The 16,128-nt window shown below is 44.6% G+C and overlaps 1 protein-coding gene across 1 annotated transcript in view; it reads right to left on the bottom strand.

The window, feature by feature from the left end:
• Positions 1-16,128, bottom strand: part of LOC128693844 (somatostatin receptor type 2-like) — a 68,653-nt gene that overhangs the window by 2,583 nt on the left and 49,942 nt on the right. The gene's annotated exons all lie outside the window — the stretch shown is intronic.

Raw genomic sequence — 16,128 nt, 5'->3', positions numbered from 1 at the left:
CCACCACACTACCACCACCACACTACCACCACCACACTACCACCACCACACTACCACCACCACACTACCACCACCACACTACCACCACCACACTACCACCACCACACTACCACCATCACACTAGCACCACCACACTACCACCACCACACTACCACCACCACACTACCACCACCACACTACCACCACCACACTACCACCACCACACTACCACCACCACACTACCACCACCACACTAGCACCACCACACTACCACCATCACACTACCACCACCACACTACCACCACCACACTACCACCACCATACTAGCACCACCACACTACCATCACCATACTAGCACCACCACGCTACTATCACCACACTAGCACCATTACACTACCATCACCACACTAGCACCACACCACTACTATCCCCATACTACCACCACCACACTACCACCACCACACTACCACCACCACACTACCACCACCACGCTACTATCACCACACTACCAACACCACACTACCACCATCACACTACCACCACCACACTACCACCACCACACTACCACCACCACACTACCACCACCACACTACCATCACCACACTAGCACCACCACGCTACTATCACCACACTACCACCATTACACTACCATCACCACACTAGCACCACACCACTACTATCCCCATACTACCACCACCACACTACCACCACCACACTACCATCACCATACTAGCACCACCACGCTACTATCACCACACTAGCACCATTACACTACCATCACCACACTAGCACCACACCACTACTATCCCCATACTACCACCACCACACTACCACCACCACACTACCACCACCACACTACCACCACCACACTACCACCACCACACTACCACCACCACACTACCACCACCACACTACCACCATCACACTACCACCACCACACTACCACCACCACACTACCACCACCACACTACCACCACCACACTACCACCACCACACTACCACCACCACACTACCACCACCACACTACCACCATCACACTACCACCACCACACTACCACCACCACACTACCACCACCACACTAGCACCACCACACTACCACCACCACACTACCACCACCACACTACCACCACCACACTACCACCACCACACTACCACCATCACACTACCACCACCACACTACCACCACCACACTACCACCACCATACTAGCACCACCACACTACCATCACCATACTAGCACCACCACGCTACTATCACCACACTAGCACCATTACACTACCATCACCACACTAGCACCACACCACTACTATCCCCATACTACCACCACCACACTACCACCACCACACTACCACCACCACACTACCACCACCACGCTACTATCACCACACTACCACCACCACACTACCACCATCACACTACCACCACCACACTACCACCACCACACTACCACCACCACACTACCACCACCACACTACCATCACCACACTAGCACCACCACGCTACTATCACCACACTACCACCATTACACTACCATCACCACACTAGCACCACACCACTACTATCCCCATACTACCACCACCACACTACCACCACCACACTACCATCACCATACTAGCACCACCACGCTACTATCACCACACTAGCACCATTACACTACCATCACCACACTAGCACCACACCACTACTATCCCCATACTACCACCACCACACTACCACCACCACACTACCACCACCACACTACCACCACCACACTACCACCACCACACTAGCACCACCACGCTACTATCACCACACTAGCACCACCACGCTACTATCACCACACTAGCACCATTACACTACCACCACCACACTAGCATCACACCACTACTATCCCCATACTAGCACTACCACACTACCACCACCACCACACTAGCACCATTACGCTACTATCACCACACTAGCACCACCACACTACCACCACCACACTAACACCACCACCACACTAGCACCACCACACTACTATCACCACACTAGCACCACCACATTACCACCACCACACTACCACCACCAGACTAGCACCATCACACGACCACCACCACACTAGCACCACCACACTAGCACCACCACACTGGCACCACCATACTAGCACCACCACACTAGCAACCACCACACTAGCACCACCATACTAGTACCACCACACTAGCACCACCACACTAGCACCACCACACTGGCACCACCATACTAGCACCACCACACTAGCAACCACCACACTAGCACCACCATACTAGTACCACCACACTAGCACCACCACACTACTATCACCACACTACCACCACCACACTACCACCACCCCACTACCACGACCACACTACCACCACCACACTACCATCACCACACTAGCACCACCACGCTACTATCACCACACTAGCACCAGCATACTACCACCACCACACTAGCAGCAGCACACTACCACCACCACACTAGCACCACACCACTACTATCCCCATACTAGCACTACCACACTACCACCACCACACTACCACCACCACACTAGCACCACCATACTAGCACCACCACACTAGCACCACCATACTAGCACCACCACACTAGCACCACCATACTAGCACCACCACACTAGGTTGGTTAATGGGGCTTCAAGCCTCTCCAATAGACGAAGGCTCTTAAGGCTGTATGTCACCTTCTCACCCCTAGACAAGAATAGGTAAATCCCTATAGTCAGGATTACCCCAAATCTCAGCTTATATACACTGAGTGACATACACCACACTGTGTATATACACTGAGTGACATACACCACACTGTGTATATACACTGAGTGACATACACCACACTGTGTATATACACTGAGTGACATACACCACACTGTGTATATACACTGAGTGACATACAACACTGTGTATATACACTGAGTGACATACAACACTGTGTATATACACTGAGTGACATACAACACTGTGTATATACACTGAGTGACATACAACACTGTGTATATACACTGAGTGACATACAACACTGTGTATATACACTGAGTGACATACACCACACTGTGTATATACACTGAGTGACATACACCACACTGTGTATATACACTGAGTGACATACAACACACTGTGTATATACACTGAGTGACATACACCACACTGTGTATATACACTGAGTGACATACACCACACTGTGTATATACACTGAGTGACATACACCACACTGTGTATATACACTGAGTGACATACAACACACTGTGTATATACACTGAGTGACATACACCACACTGTGTATATACACTGAGTGACATACACCACACTGTGTATATACACTGAGTGACATACAACACTGTGTATATACACTGAGTGACATACACCACACTGTGTATATACACTGAGTGACATACAACACACTGTGTATATACACTGAGTGACATACACCACACTGTGTATATACACTGAGTGACATACACCACACTGTGTATATACACTGAGTGACATACACCACACTGTGTATATACACTGAGTGACATACACCACACTGTGTATATACACTGAGTGACATACACCACACTGTGTATATACACTGAGTGACATACACCACACTGTGTATATACACTGAGTGACATACAACACACTGTGTATATACACTGAGTGACATACACCACACTGTGTATATACACTGAGTGACATACACCACACTGTGTATATACACTGAGTGACATACAACACACTGTGTATATACACTGAGTGACATACACCACACTGTGTATATACACTGAGTGACATACACCACACTGTGTATATACACTGAGTGACATACAACACTGTGTATATACACTGAGTGACATACACCACACTGTGTATATCCTGTGGTTCGCCACATTATCTGAAATTAAACTTATAAATACGTATAATCTATTAAATATTATCATTTAGAACTTAAGTGTCTAAATTAAGTTTCTATATATTATTAAAAACATGTGTTTATAATAATAATAATAATAATAATAATAATAATAATAATAATAATAATAATAATAATAATTAATAATAATAATAATAATAATAATAATAATTAATAATAATAATAATAATAATAATAATAATTAATAATAATAATAATAATAATAATAATAATAATAATAATAATAATAATAATAATAATAATAATTAATAATAATAATAATAATTAATAATAGTAATACTTCCTATATTAAATTGAAAAAAACTTATAAATTAAAATTTCTGTTTAAATGAGACGACTTTGTCTGTGATCAACCAGATTGTTGATGTAAATCCCACCAGCTCATACACCAAACATCGGCTCATACACTAAACACTGAACACGTGTATTTACCTCTCAAGGTTCATAATTTGCGTATTTTTTTCAATTTCAGCCTAATTTTTAAATTTCCACGCACTTGTACGCCCTCTCAACCGAACCAGCGTATTAAGGTTAATCCTTGCGTAATTGCGTAATGTGATATTCGTAAAGACTCAGTGTGCGTAAATGCGTGTACGCTCGCTGCCCTCGTCATGATAACGCTGTACAAAGATTTTTGAGAATTACAGCTGCCACGGTCTTCTTGTGGAGGATAAAACTCGTGTTTATCCGCCTCCGGTTCGAGTACCCGCATTGTTATGAGATTGTGGTACTCGCATTGTTATGAGATTGTGGTACTCGCATTGTTATGAGATTGTGGTACTCGCATTGTTATGAGATTGTGGTACTCGCATTGTTATGAGATTGTGGTACCCGCATTGTTATGAGATTGTGGTACCCGCATTGTTATGAGATTGTGGTACCCGCATTGTTATGAGATTGTGGGTACCCACATTGTTATGAGATTGTGGTACCCGCATTGTTATGAGATTGTGGGTACCTGGTATCTGTTAGTGTTTCAGAGGATCATTTTTTCCCCAAGACTTGGTGCCAAGGCCTGGTGCCAAGGCCTGGTGCCAAGACCTGGTGCCAAGGCCTGGTGCCAAGGCCTGGTGCCAAGGCCTGGTGTCAAGGCCTGGTGCCAAGACCTGGTGCCAAGACCTGGTGCCAAGGCCTGGTGCCAAGACCTGGTGTCAAGGCCTGGTGCCAAGACCTGGTGCCAAGACCTGGTGCCAAGGCCTGGTGCCAAGACCTGGTGCCAAGGCCTGGTGTCAAGGCCTGGTGCCAAGACCTGGTGCCAAGACCTGGTGCCAAGGCCTGGTGCCAAGACCTGGTGCCAAGACCTGGTGCCAAGACCTGGTGCCAAGGCCTGGTGCCAAGACCTGGTGCCAAGACCTGGTGCCAAGGCCTGGTGCCAAGACCTGGTGCCAAGACCTGGTGCCAAGACCTGGTGCCAAGACCTGGTGCCAAGACCTGGTGCCAAGACCTGGTGCCAAGACCTGGTGCCAAGACCTGGTGCCAAGACCTGGCGCCAAGACCCGGTGCCAAGACCTGGTGCCAAGACCTGGTGCCAAGACCTGGTGCCAAGACCTGGTGCCAAGACCTGGTGCCAAAACCTTGTCCCAGACCAGACCTTCTGGCTCAGAATGGAAATATCACTTGTTTAAGAAGTGTTAAGCATCACAGGAACAGTGGCGGGGACAGGACATCAACCTGGGGGAGATACTCAAATAGAAAAATATAAAAAAATATATATATAATTTTTTTAGAGCGTTATTTTTAGGCAGCACTGAGAAATTAATTAAAAAAACACTATCCTGTGCTTTCGTGGTCACTAGTTGTATAATACAGTGTAAATTTAGTCATTGCAAAAAATTGTATCTTCGGAAGCTTTAGCCGCCTTAGTTACCCCTTCATGACTTTCCCTTGTAGATGAATGGTTCACAGAACCGACACGTTGATAAATTAGACACATGTGCAACTCTTGGGTACCTTTATTAAGGAAATGTTTCGCCACACAGTGGCTCATCAGTCCATACACAGGAGAAGCTTGTAGAATAGGAGGAGAACGAGGTAATCAGTCCCTCAACCTTGAGTCGATGTGGTCAGTCCATCAATCTTGAGTAGAATACGGCATATGAGCGGAGAAGGAGCTTATAAACCGTAGGTATGGACTGATGAGCCACTGTGTGGCGAAACGTTTCCTTAATAAAGGTACCCAAGAGTTGCACATATGTCTAATTTAATAACTTTCCCTTTTGGGAATCTTTATTGAGGAGACGCTTCGCCAGCCAGTGGCGTCTTCAGTCCAGTAGAAAGAACGGTGGAAGAAGAGGAGGAGGAGTTTGAGGTGATCAGTCCCTCAGCCTGGAGTCGATGTGTTCAGTCCATCTGTGTTGAAAGTAAAGAAGATTTACCTGTCATCTTGCCTGCGCCAGGTACAGTGACCCAGCTGCAACACACTGTTACAAGGAGGTCGAGGGACACCTTTCCTGTACTGTGTGAGCAGGATCAGAAACCATGCATAGCTTTAGGAATAGGTACGAAGGCCAGTGAGGCTCAACCCCTGCCATCCACGAACAGGAAGTTGCAAATGCTTTGGTACACACACACACACACACACATACACACACACACACACACACACACACACACACACACACTACTCAATATTATTGGAAATAGTAAGAGCAATTGGAGCTTCGAATTTCCATTTCTTGGACGATTGATGGAAAGAGAGAGAGAGAGAGAGAGAGAGAGAGAGAGAGAGAGAGAGAGAGAGAGAGAGAGAGACTCTACACTGGCAGTGTTATCTTGTTCTTTCTCTCAGAGTTGTCAGCTGCAACAGTTCACTCACTATTTTAAAACTACTTAAAAACTCTTTAAAACTATTTAAAAACTACTTAAAAATTTAAAACTACTTCAAGACTATTTAAAACTATTAAAATCTATTTAAAACTTCTTTAAAACTACTTACATAACTATTTAAAACTACTTTAATAAAAAAAGACTATCAGGCGAGAGAAGCTACTTAAAAAACTATTTTTAATCTACTTAAAACTATTCTAATCTACTTAAAACTATTTTTAATCTACTTAAAACTATTTTTAATCTACTTAAAACTAGTTTTAATCTATTTAAAACTATTTAAAACTACTTTTAAAAGAGATTAATAAAAGTATCAAAAAATAAAGTATTAGATGCAATAAGCAAAACGAATTAATCCTGTCAAAGGAATTTAATCCCACATAGATTAGTCACTGCAGCATCAGGGATGCCAGTGGAAGCGATGTTACTCGCGCTCTATGGCGCCCTATGGTGCTCTATGGCGCTCTATGGCTCAATATGGCAGTCTTTAGTGCTCTATGGCGCTCTCTGGCATTCCATGGCACTCTATGGCGCTTATGTTTTAATATTATTCAATCCCAGCGTCACAGCAACCTTGTGAGCGACGTTAATTACTGTCATGACGTTATCCTCTAAAATGCTTGTGTTCGTTACCCCTTTCTGACGTAAATGTTATTATATATATTTCTTCGTAATTAAGTAACTTAATTGTTGTTGCTAAGTAAAATTTATATATATAAATAAATAAATATATATATATATATATATATATATATATATATATCTATATATATATATATATATATATATATATAAAGAAAATATTCTGAGGAGGGTGTGTTGAACTGTTCAATTCTTCAACACATATTTGAACATCATTCAGGCTGTGGTCAGCTTTAATTCATTGAACACCATTGTTTGGTACCAGATCAGCATTATTTGTGACAGTAAGACCAAGGATATTATCCCGTCTGGTCAACTCTGGGGTGCAGGTTGGGGTACAGGGCTGGGGTGTAGGGCTGGGGTATAGGGCTGGGGTACAGGCTGGGGTACAGGGCTGGGGTACAGGGTTGGGATGCAAGGCTGGGGTGCAGGACTGGGGTACGGGGCTGGGGTGCAGGGCTTTGGTACATGGCTGGGGTACAGGGCTGGAGTATAGGGCTGGAGTACAGGGCTGGGGTACAGGGCTGGAGTACAGGGCTGGGGTGCAGGGCTGGGGTGTAGGGCTGGGGTACAGGGCTGGGGTGCAGGGCTGGGGTGTAGGGCTGGAGTACAGGGCTGGGGTGTAGGGCTGGAGTACAGGGCTGGGGTGCAGGGCTGGGGCACAGGGCTTGGGTACAGGGCTGGAATGCAGGGCAGGGGTACAGGGCTGGGGTGCGCGGCTGGGGTATAAGGGCTGAGGTGCAGAGCTGGGGTACAGGACTGAGGTGTAGGGCTGCGGAGCAGGGCTTGAGTACAGGGCTGGGGTGCAGGGCTGGGGTGCAGGGCTGGGGTGCAGGGCTAAGGTGGAGCCTTTTAGCCTGGGTCAGTAAATATTTCCCCACCACCACCTGTCCTGCTGAATCTGTGTCAAGGGAGCTTTCCATCTCTCTCTCTCTCTCTCTCTCTCTCTCTCTCTCTCTCTCTCTCTCTCTCTCTCTCTCTCTCTCGCTCTCTTGTTTTCTACATCTGCCTTGCCTTTCCCATTCTCCTTCTTCCCGGTTTTCCCCTCCCTTCACTCTTCTCTCCCTCTCTCTTTTGTCTTATCTTTTCATCTCCCTTCGTTCCTCCATTTGTCCCCTACTCGTTCTCTCTCTCTCTCTCTCTCTCTGTCTCTTCCTTCATATTTCCTATTTTCTCTCCTCTCCCTCGCCATGTGTTCTCGTTATCACCACCGCAAAAGAACTCAAGTAATCATGATTATTTAGGCCCAAGAATTAACAACTGATAGTCTACTCTGCAAACTGAGTTCTTTACCATGCTTCTAGCACTAAAATTAACTGATGACACTCATCTTGATCATTACTGACACTGTGGCATCATTGAAGGAGCTTGTCTCAAATAATGACTCTAGCAACATGTTTATATATATATATATATATATATATATATATATATATATATATATATATATATATATATATATATATATATATATATATATATATATATATATATATATATACATATATATATTTCAACAAGTCGTCCGTCTCCCACCGAGGCAGGGTGACCCAAAAAGAAGGAAAATCCCCAAAAAGAAAATACTTTCATCATCATTCAACACTTTCACCACACTCACACATAATCACTGTTTTTGCAGAGGTGCTCAGAATACAACAGTTTAGAAGCATATACGTATGAAGATACACAACATATCCCTCCAAACTGCCAATATTCTAAACCCCTCTTTTAAAGTGCAGGCATTGTACTTCCCAGTTCCAGTACTCAAGTCCGGCTATATAAAAAAAACCAGTTTCCCTGAATCCCTTCACTAAATATTTCCCTGCTCACACTCCAACAGCTCACCAGGTCCCAAAAACCATTCGTCTCCATTCACTCCTATCTAACACGCTCACGCACGCTTGCTGAAAGTCCAAGCCCCTCGCCTACAAAACTTCCTTTGCCCACTGCCTTCAACCTTTTCGAGGACGACCCCTACCCCGCCTTCCTTCCCCTACTTTGATCCATTCTCTCTAAATGACCAAACCACCTTAACACCTCCTCTCTCTCTCTCTCTCTCTATATATATATATATATATATATATATATATATATATATATATATATATATATATATATATATATATATATATATATATATATATATATATATATATATATATATATATATATATATATATATATACTGACACGTTCTATCTTGCCTCAGATATTATCCCTCCTACCTGTTGATACCTTGCAACCTTCCAACACTGCATAGCTCTTGACGACACACAAGAATGCGAAAGATCTTGAGGCGAAGACTTCAATCCTCATGTGGCTTGTTCTGCATATATATTTTTTATATATAAAGCTCTACGCAGAGCCATACGCTCTACAGAGGTTATCTCTAACCCTCTCTCCTCTTAATTTCCTTTTTACGCTCTCTTTACCGCCTCTTCCTCTTCTTACATTACAAGAGCTGCTCTTTCCTCTCCCCTAGTGTAGACAAGACCGCGGCTACGTCTTATATCCACGTCTACCGCAGATCCACATAGCCTTTACACGCCTACATCTTAACTAGCCGTCTCTCTGTCTTTATCTCTTCTGTTGTCTCTCCCGCTATCTCTTAGGTTTTCTTCCCTCTGTCTGTCTGTCTGTCTGTCTGTCTCTCTCTCTCTCTCTCTCTCTCTCTCTCTCTCTCTCTCTCTCTCTCTCTCTCTCTCTCTCTCTCTCTCTCTCTCTCTCTCTCTCTCTCTCTTTTCTCTGTCTCTATCTCTCGTCTCTCACCATTCCATCTCTTTCACACCCAAGGCCCTATGATCGTTCTACTTTAACCTGAAGCTGTGTTGCAGCTCTCTCTCTCTCTCTTACCCGCGCGCACGCACGCCAGCTTCCTCCACACGGATGTAACCACAAACGCTAATCCTGTCCATAAACAAAAATCTATTTTTTTAAACTGCCGTACTGCAAATGAGCACGGCTGCACGGCTGCACGGCTGCACGGTAATCTTAACAGCACTCAATGGTAATTCCCACACATCTGGTGATCCGTCGTGCAGACTACGCAAAACAGCCTGCCAATTATCCCGGGATTACCCTGGATAACTTCTACACTTGTTGGGATTAAGGTCGCAATTTTTTCCCCCAATTATTCTGATAATGATACACAATGCCGATAAGCTGATGAATAAGACACGTGACGTGGGCCCCAATCGGGTAGGCTTATTGACCAAGCGTTTCGCCCGCACGGCAGGCTTCTTCAGTCGTATCCAGGAGAACTGTAACTAGTTATGAGTAGGTCCTCTCCGTCTCTCTCTCTCTCTCTCTCTCTCTCTCTCTCTCTCTCTCTCTCTCTCTCTCTCTCTCTCTCTCTCTCTCTCTCTCTCTATGTATCATGGAAACCTACAACGAATATGGATCAGTACTGTGCCATGGTGATGGTGGTGATACAAGTGGTTTCTCCTTCCCCTGTATCTTCCACTCTTGTGGAAGATGAGGTAATCGGTCTCCCTGCCTTGATGCCGGTGGTGTTCACTGCCCTGGTCTTGATGAGTCTGATTCATCACAATCAAGATAACGAACCTCGGTTTATAGGCTGAGAGATTGATTACTTCATCTTCCATCCATAACTGCGACCCCTATGACCGTACCCACACACTTGTACCCCAGACTCGTATATCCATATCTCTACCCCACACCTGCACTTCCACGCCTGTGCACACACACCTGTATTCCTGCACCATGATGCCATGTATTTTTAAAGAGAGGATTTGTTTTCCCTAATGCATCGGTCATTTACAAAGCTAAAAGAAGATTATGAATGACTACCAGCAGGCTAGAAAGCACACACAATAAATCCCGCCTTTGAAAATTACTTGTTGTGTCACGTGACGAATGAAATGAGTCTGTCAAAATGAGCACAATTGGAACTCACGAAATGACTGAATGACACAGAATGTGTATCAGTCAGTTGAAGGCTAATATTTTGAGAGGGGAAAATAAATACGAGGGCGTATATACTCTGGACACTGTTACTGAATGTGAGAGAGACGCGTATGGGATTATCAAGACGTATAGTTAAGATGCGTTTCTCCCAGCAGGAGCTGCTTCAGTCCGGTACAGAAAACAAGAGACGGTGAGTTGACGTAGTGGCGGAGATCAAGTGAGAGTCGCTGTCAGGTACGGTGAGGGAAGGGAAGAGGGCTTAAGTATGTAATGGCTAATGTTTTCCTTGGGTACAATACGTCGTGCTAGGAATTTGGATATGACCGAAACTCCATGTGTTCTGAGTCATGATGTTGCTGAAAGCGATGAGTAATGACTCTAGACACTGTCTGTTGTGACAATCGGGCTCCCTGATGACTTCTTTGGCATTCTTGAAGTTTACGAGTTGTCCAGAAGTGTTGCAACGAATGACACAAGTATTGTTCAAGTAAGCGTGGCTGTCTTCATAGACTGGCTCTATTTTACTTCTAAATGTAAGTTTCCCAAACAAATTTTGTCACATGACCTTCACGGAACGGTGTATACCCCAGCACTGGTTTCATAGTGCCGGGGTATACACGAGGTCCTTAATAACACCGGAAGAAAGGAATGATATTTTGCTATCACTCATAGCAGTAAAATTGTCTGAGTTCTCAGAGGTTCGGTTAACGTTGTGCGTTGTTGTCTAGTTATATTCGTGGTCTTTGCTGCCTTTCTCCCACAATCAGTGATAAAGTGGGCCCAGTCATGGAGCTTGGAGGAAACGTTGTGCACATGATCTCACTCTTCTTAATGTGGGCTAGAGATATGTAAGGCTCTCAAAAGAAAGACAGCAGTTACGACGCCACTCTCAGTGCTTATGTTATGGTATCAGAAGAGGCGCTAAGGGTCATCTATGTTACTTGCTTTTCTGTAGACCCTGGACCCCAGTTTGTTGTTATTCTTATAGCCTAGAATGTCTAGAAAAGGTACGCTACTATTATGTTCCTCTCCAGTTATAAAGTTAGTGGAAGACTCTACGATGTTTATGTTGTTCCAGAGTGTTGACGCATCTGGGAACATGACCAAGATATCGTCAACATACCTTAACCACATAACGCTGACTGGTACGTATGGTTTCAGTATTTCCTCCTCCAGGTGCTCCAACGTAAGAGTTCATGGCCATGCCTTACGACTGCTGAAATAAATCTGTACCAAGGGAAAGTCAATTAAGGCCAAAAGGCCAAGTTCAGCAATATCAAAGAAATCCTTAGCTGGTATTGGAAGATCAAAATCATCCGTGACTTTCTGCTGGAAAATAGTTATTGTTTGGTGTGTGGGGGACTCTAGTGAAAAGGTAAGTGACATCGTAACTGGTGGTGACCGTCCTGTTCAGCAGTGATATTCCTGATCCTGTCCAGGAGGTCTCCGGAGTGTTAAGGATGTACAGAGGTGATCTTGTCCAGCAGCACGGAGGGATGCATCACAAGTACTCTTTGAGCAAGATGATGTGAGGCGCTTCCAGTACCGGAAGGGATAGGTCTGAGAGGTATTCCTGGCTTCTCTTTCTCGCATTCTTGCCGGTAGTAAATCACCAAGTTTCACCTGTATCGAAGACGTTTCGGTCCTGAGACCTTCAACACCCAAGTACATTATGTCTGTGAAGTGATGAAGGCCCCATACATCATGTTTGTGAAGTGGCCAAGGCCCCATACATCATGTCTGTGAAGTGATCAAGGCCCCATACATCATGTCTGTGAAGTGATCAAGGCCCCATATATCATGTCTATGAAGTGATCAAGGTCCCTGGAAAAAAATTTTCAATAAACACGTCCTAAAGATAAACATTCATATCCACGTCCCTCAGGTCCTCAATATTCACCGCCTATCCACCACAAATTTCCGAACGCTGGCATCCCCCCCGATACATATATATAGCAGTCCGGGGTCACACCTGTACAATATGTTGTTTGAAAATATAGTGTTGCGTCGAGGACCATAATAGACCCCCAGCACATTTCTCCAACCTCCCCAGTATGCGAAAATAATGTTATCTAATTGAGGTGGGAACGAAATTACACACCATGTTGAAGGTGCCGGCTGAGTTATGCATCGTAATCACCGTTATTTCTGACTCTATATATATATACATATATAAATTAATGGCTTATAAATTCTGGCCATTCTGCCAGCAGTTTCAGACGAGGAGCCTCCATGCCGGTGAGAGGCTCTTCATCCACGGGATTGAAGTTAGCCAAGCCTCGGAAGGGACGGATTTACGAAGGACCTGCCGAGTATGGGCCGATAGGCCCAATCTTATCTTCTTATATGGATGGACAAACAATATAAAATTATTTTATTATTATTAGTAGTAGTAGTAGTGTAATTATTAGTATTATTTTATTATAATTATTATTTTATTGTTGTTGGTATTATTATTATTATTATTATTATGATTGGCATTATTATTATTATTATTATTATTATTATTATTATTATTTATTGGTGATACGTTGAATATTATCAGATTTCACGATACCAAACGTCTTAAAATGAACGTCCTTCCCTTTCTAAAGTGTTTTTGAATTAGAGCTTGTGGGATAAATTCATCATCCACCTCAAAATTAATAGGTTTTGATATTGATATTCGAAATTTGTGACTGAGACTTCTCTCTCTCTCTTTTTTTTTTTTTTTTTTTTTTTTTACACAGGGTTTGACAAGGTTAAGGATCCCTAGCTTTATTGACAAGCTATTTACAGGTTAAGGATTCCTAACTTTATTGGCAAGCTAAGAGCTGTTACCTACATCAGCTCATTTGAAAGCATTTTTATTGTTATGAGACATACAAGTAGGGAACAGGATGAAGTTGGAGCCATCTGTGGGCCAGCATTTTCATTTGATCAACTGACTTCATCTCGTTGACATCATTATGCTGTACGAATGTGTTCCATACTCGAGTCATCCTGGGTATATAGGATCTCAGATGGAGTGGTGTTCTGGAGAAGGGTACAGCCAGAGTGAAGTTGCTGCTTTCTGCCCGTCTTGTGGCATAAAAGCTTATTTCACGCTGTCCTCGAAGTGGATCCAAGTGTGGTACTTTGACAATATTGGCCTTGTACATAACAGTAAGGCCACCCACATCCCTCCTATGTTGAAGGCTCTACTGAAATGACAGATCTATCCAGGATGGGTCCAGGCGAGAGATGAGACGTCTTGCTCTGTTCTCTACTCTGTCAAGCAGTCGCAGATGAGAGGGGGGGGGGCAGGCAAACCAAGAAAGTGGAGCATACTCAAGGTGCGAGCGTACTTGTGCCTCGTACAGAATCTTGCAACCCCTACTGTCAAGCAGATACGAGATACGGCGAAGTGCTGTAAGCTTCCTGGCTGCCTTGTTTGCAAGATTTACAACATGGTTCTTCATGGTTAGTTTGGAGTCAAATTTCACCCCAAGGATATCAACTTCTTCTCCAGGTGCCAACACCCTCCCATTCATCCTTACTACTGCACCAGCATTACCATCATGGTGCCTAGAGACGATCATCATTTGCGTTTTCTCAGGTGCAAATGTTACTTGCCATCTATTTCCCCAAGCTGATGTAGCTCTCAGCTGGTGATTGATGTAGCTTAGAGCAGCTGGCATTTCTTCTCTTGGATAAGTGAATGTCAGTGTACAGTCGTCTGCATATGCATGTGATTCTGTGATTCTCTCTCTCTCTCTCTCTCTCTCTCTCTCTCTCTCTCTCTCTCTCTCTCTCTCTCTCTCTCTCTCTCTCTCTCTCTCTCTCTCTCTCTCTCTCTCTCCCATTTTCTCTTCTGATGAAGATACATTCCCGCCTCAGCTTGAGTATAGTTAACTCGACCTTAAATCTCTTCCCCCAGTTTTCTTCTCCTCCTCCTCCTCCCCCTCCACCTTCTCCTCCTCCTCATCCTCCTCCCCCCCTCCTTCTCCTCCTAATCCTCCTCCTCCCCCTCCTCCTTCTCCTCCTCCTCCTTCTCCTCCTCCTCCTCCTCCTCCCACTCCTCCTCCTCCTCTCCTCCTCGGTCGAGTTCTTTTCTGTGTTCACTTTCAACACTCTTCCTTTGCACTTGCTGTCAAACTTCTGCAACATCTTGTGCAACATCTGTGAGTCTCCCAGACACTGTGTGTCATATGTGAGTCTCCCAGACACTGTGTGTCATCTGTGAGTCTCCGAGACACTGTGTGTCATCTGTGAGTCTCCCAGACACTGTGTGTCATATGTGAGTCTCCCAGACACTGTGTGTCATCTGTGAGTCTCCGAGACACTGTGTGTCATCTGTGAGTCTCCCAGACACTGTGTGTCATATGTGAGTCTCCCAGACACTGTGTGTCATATGTGAGTCTCCCAGACACTGTGTGTCATATGTGAGTCTCCCAGACACTGTGTCATCTGTGAGTCTCCCAGACACTGTGTGTCATCTGTGAGTCTCCCAGACACTGTGTGTCATCTGTGAGTCTCCCAGACACTGTGTGTCATCTGTGAGTCTCCCAGACACTGTGTGTCATCTGTGTCTCCCAGACACTGTGTGTCATCTGTGAGTCTCCCAGACACTGTGTGTCATCTGTGAGTCTCCCAGACACTGTGTGTCATCTGTGAGTCTCCCAGACACTGTGTGTCATATGTGAGTCTCCCAGACACTGTGTGTCATCTGTGAGTCTCCCAGACACTTGTGTGTCATCTGTGAGTCTCCCAGACACTGTGTGTCATCTGTGTCTCCCAGACACTGTGTGTCATCTGTAAGTCTCCCAGACACTGTGTCATATGTGAGTCTCCCAGACACTGTGTGTCATCTGTGAGTCTCCCAGA

The sequence above is a fragment of the Cherax quadricarinatus genome, chromosome 33, assembly GCF_038502225.1.
Source record: "Cherax quadricarinatus isolate ZL_2023a chromosome 33, ASM3850222v1, whole genome shotgun sequence".
Taxonomy (NCBI): domain Eukaryota; kingdom Metazoa; phylum Arthropoda; class Malacostraca; order Decapoda; family Parastacidae; genus Cherax; species Cherax quadricarinatus.
The sequence above is the reverse complement of the archived record's forward strand: the minus strand, read 5'-3'. Positions and strand labels throughout refer to the sequence as shown.